Below are 4,478 nucleotides of genomic sequence, written 5' to 3'. Positions count from 1 at the left end.
GTGGTTGAAGAATGTGGCTATTTTAAAAAAAGAAAAAGAATGAAGTTCTTCAGCTTTTCTAGACACAGAATCCATGCCCTTGGAATCTCTTTGTACATACTTTAGCCAATGATGCTAACTGGAATGTCTTTGTTTTAGGTCTATGGTGTACGACAACATTAATCTCTTGGTAAATTTGCATAAAATTTGCAAATATAATTTCATGATCTGCAAAACCAAAATCAAGGTAAAAGACAGCAATTTCATTGACTTAATCTTCCAGAATTCTATCAAAAAAGTAATCAGATTTACTTATCACTATTTATTCTTTTTTAAGTAATTACTGTTCACCCTTCCCCTCTTCTCTAGAGGTCGATTAGTAATTTCTTCCCTCTTAATATTTATTCCAGTGTTTAAGATGAAACTAATTATATCTAGGACCTAAAATCATCTAAATCTATCATCCTTAAACTCATATATAGCATGACTTTTTAAAAATTTTATCTTTAGCAATTTGATTTTAAATACTGGATTTCTAAGCCCCAGCCATAAAACTTAACACTCTGGGCCCATTACTGTTTGAACCTTATACAAAGGGGCAAGTGAGTGTCTAGCTGGAGTTCTGCAAACTTCCTTCTACTAGCCTCACAACTGTGGTGGAGGCAACAGAGGATCTTGGTTTTTTATTTCTTATTTTTCTAATTGACAGTCAAATGCTAAAATTGTGTCTCTGTCTTCCAGTTTCCAATAAGATGCTAAGACATACAGCCTGAACAGATCATTTTACGTAATCACTCACTGCTATTGAATCTTAACTGACGCAAAACTGGCTCTCCATTGGGTTTCAGGAGCTATGAATTTCATGAGGGGAGTTTTCCTCTCTCCCATAGTTACTGGTGGATTTGAGCCACCAGAGAGGTGTGACCTTTGTGTTAGTAGGGCAACACTCTGTGGACTGCACCACCAGAACTCCTTGTGTATGTAACAGTGAGAAAGAAACAACCGAGCCAGGGATGGTCTCAGCAAAAGGGCCACAATTCTTTTTTTTTGGGGGGGAGGGAAGTATTTTTAATGACTGAAATAGAAGATTTAAAATCTCAGCTTCTGGAAGAACCACTTGTTTTTGCCTGTCTTGTACCTCTCCTCAAACTTGACCTTGGCTTCCTTCCTTGCCTTGCGTTTAAGAGCAGGGTCTCTGAAGACATCCTTGTTAACAACGGTTTTGTCCAAGGGGATATCCACAGAGTACCTTGTGGGCATGAGGTGATTGTAGTTATAAACTTTCACAAAGGACTTGATCTTTGACCTCTTGGCAATTTTTTTCTTGCCCATGGCAGCTGTCACTTTTCGGGGATAGCGGTCAATTCCAGCTACCAGAGCATGGCTGTAAGGGTGGTTGGAGGTGCCATCATCAATGTTCTTGACGATGACGGCTTTGCGTCCAGAGTAACGTCCGGCCAGGACCAGCACCACCTTCCCTGGCTTCATGAACTTGCCCATTTCGACAGCAACCACCCAGACCAACAAAAAAAAAAAAAAAAAAAGCAGGGCCACAATTCTTAACAGGACCTGTCTACATAGTCTCTATACCATTAGCATGTGGGGCCATCAAACAGCACCACACAAGAGTGTAAAAGCCGTCTCTACTGTTATTACAGCTGAAAAGTTCTGATTTTTAATTCATTTGCTCAACGATTTCTTTTTAATGACCCTGGCAGGAGATATATATTACTTATATCTTTGCCAGAATATATGTATATATGTATATCAGCCTAAGAGTTAACTGAATGCATTTTCTCAGGATTTTCATTTTTCCTACTTCTAATCGGCAACCTGAAATTTCTCCTTTCTCTTTTGTCATCACTAACCATGACTCACCTCAAATGTAATGTGTTCTCTCTCTCTGGGTTTTAGGGGAATTGAAATATTTATCAAGATGGAAATGAAATGCCTCACTAGATGGAAACTAGTATGTCATAAACGAAGAGAAAACAGAAGTATTAAACCTCTTCAGTCTGTTTGTATAAACAGAAACTTAAAGACATTGTGTTTAAAACATAAACACACATTACACTGGGCTTCATTTCTATATATAATCTAGTTTGTTTTCCTTTTCATTTTGGTTTGTCTTCATAAGCTGAAAACATGACTATATAAATTTGTTTCCCAACATTTCTTCATTCTTCTTGTTAGCCTTTAAAAGTTTCATTATTTGCCTCCTTACCAGAATATAATTCTGTAGTAACATTATATAGATATTATCCAGGTGTGCTAACTCCAGGGTTTTGGCTATTGTCCAGCTTGAACAATTAATCAAAACTCTCTTCTAGTTTTAACCAGATGTTATAGTCCTCATTTCCTGACCTAAAAGGCTCTTTCTAATTATGGAGAACTTTTAAATACTCCTCTCATTTTCTTTCTGAGCATAGTGCTAGCTTACAGTGGCCTGATACTCAGTTTGTATGTACATATAATTAGCGTAGTTTATATAACATTTGGAATAAATCAATGCTGAAAATACTTTCCATCATTCCCCAGTCAGGTGGCCATACTATGCTGACTTGTGTGCTGTCCTAATGGCAGAAGTCATGCCTCCAGGATTTCAAATGTAACATGGGGAACAAGTATCATCGGAGCTTATAGCCTAAGACAAACTAGGAAGAAAGGCCCGACAATCTATTTCTGAAAATTCACTGTCATCATCTTATCATCAGTGAGTTAAAACTGACTCATAGGTGACCCTTCATGGGGTTTCAGAGCTTGTAAATCACATGGGAGGAGACTGCCCAGCTTCTTCCTGAGGAACGAGGAACTCCTGGTGGATTTGAACTATCGGAGGGGTGGTTGGTTTGTGTTAATAGCACAATTCCGTATGGACTTCACCACTAGAGCCAATGAGAACCCCAGGAATCACAACAGAGTATCATCCAGGGAATGGAAAGATTTTGGAAATTACATGGTATACAATGGCATATTTCTCATATCTGATATAAACAATCAGAGAAGCCAAATACTTTTTTAAACAACATTGTTGTCACTATTTTTAGGTGCCATTGAGTCGAGTAAGACTTCCATTAGCCCCAAGAACACCAGATCTGAACCCTGTTCTATCTGCCTGCCTTATGTCTCTGACATACTTGAACTCACAGCTGCAGATACTGTGTCAATAACATTACTCTCTCGTGATTACACTCGAATTTTCTGGGATTTTTTTTCTTTTGTACTTAGTTAACTCTTCATAATCTCTGTTGTTGTGTGCTGTGAAGCGAATTCCAACTTGAAGTGAGAGAGAATGACGTTTTCTAGATGGTAATCTTCATGGGTGCAGATTGACAGATCAGTTCCAAATGCCAGTCTTTTGTTCAGCAGCGGAGCACTTTATCATTGTGCCACCAGGGTTCTGGATCTTCCTGTTGTTGTTGTGGTTGAGTACTGTTGGGTCAGAACTGACCCATAGCTGACTCTCGAATGGTTTTCAGAGGCAGTCAATTACATAGGAGAAGACTGCCAGTCCTTCTCCTGCAGATTCGAATCCCATACATTTGTGTTGGCGGCACACTTTACCACCAAGCCACCACCAGAAAGTCAATGAACTGTCATCATCCCTCAAGGCTCACTGGACACAGCCAAGAGAGGCCCTGCGGCAGGCCCGAGAGAGTTGACGGGCAAAAGCAACAGGTCCCAGTTCAAATTAACCAGACAAGGGGTGAGAAATACTAAAGACATACATAAAATAATTGAAAAAGCCAAACACCAGTGCTGTGGGGTCAGAGGCAATGTATCCCTCACTGGGTTTCTGATACTATAAATCTCATGGGAGATTGTCCATCTTTCTACCAAGTGGCTAGTGGATTTGAACAACCCAAAATGTGGCCTTTGGGTTAGAGGTACAATTCCCCACAGACTAGGCCACCAGAGTAGAAATAGGGAGGCAAAAATAGATTGAGGAAGCGGCAAGCAGAATAAAAGGAGCATTTTAAAAATCCAGTCAACTGGGTAGGAGAAAATCTTCAGTATTTGAGCTTTGCACAATAGAAAATATTAGATGGGAGCTAAGCTTAAGTCTATCTCCTCCTTACTTACCTCTTGCAACTGCTTTTGGGTCGTTTGTTACATGTTATAGTGAAAGTGAGTTCAAAATTTCTTAATTTTAATGGTGCAGCAAGAATAGTATATTACTTTAACATTAGGAATCCAAAGTTACTCTGCAAACATTCTTCCATTAATCTCTGTAATATATTTCCTGGGTGAGCAGCAAAGGAAATCCTGGCTAACAGATAAGAAAATAGAGGGCAGGTGATAAGATGACTTGATCTAAACTACACAACAAATCAGGGAGACTTACAGAAAGGAAGTTTCCACCCTAATCCGGCCATGGGTGCCTCACCGCGCTCTTTGCGGTTATGTCTGTCAAGTTCCCAGGTGCATTCCCCAAGAGGGGCATAGTTTTGTCATGTCAGTATTTTACGCTGTGCCCCTCACCTTCATCGTCTTTTAGT

General features: G+C 39.5%; 1 pseudogene; it reads right to left on the bottom strand.

Annotated features, from left to right (window-relative positions):
- Positions 1–1,068: 1,068 nt before the first annotated feature.
- Positions 1,069–1,479, bottom strand: LOC102852167 (annotated as a pseudogene).
- Between the last annotated feature and the right edge of the window lie 2,999 nt (positions 1,480–4,478).

This window comes from Elephantulus edwardii, unplaced genomic scaffold, assembly GCF_000299155.1.
Source record: "Elephantulus edwardii isolate Elephantulus edwardi_28Jun2011 unplaced genomic scaffold, EleEdw1.0 scaffold00023, whole genome shotgun sequence".
In the NCBI taxonomy this organism is placed as follows: Eukaryota; Metazoa; Chordata; class Mammalia; order Macroscelidea; family Macroscelididae; genus Elephantulus; species Elephantulus edwardii.
Note: the sequence above shows the minus strand (reverse complement) of the source record. Positions and strands in the feature narration are given on the sequence as shown.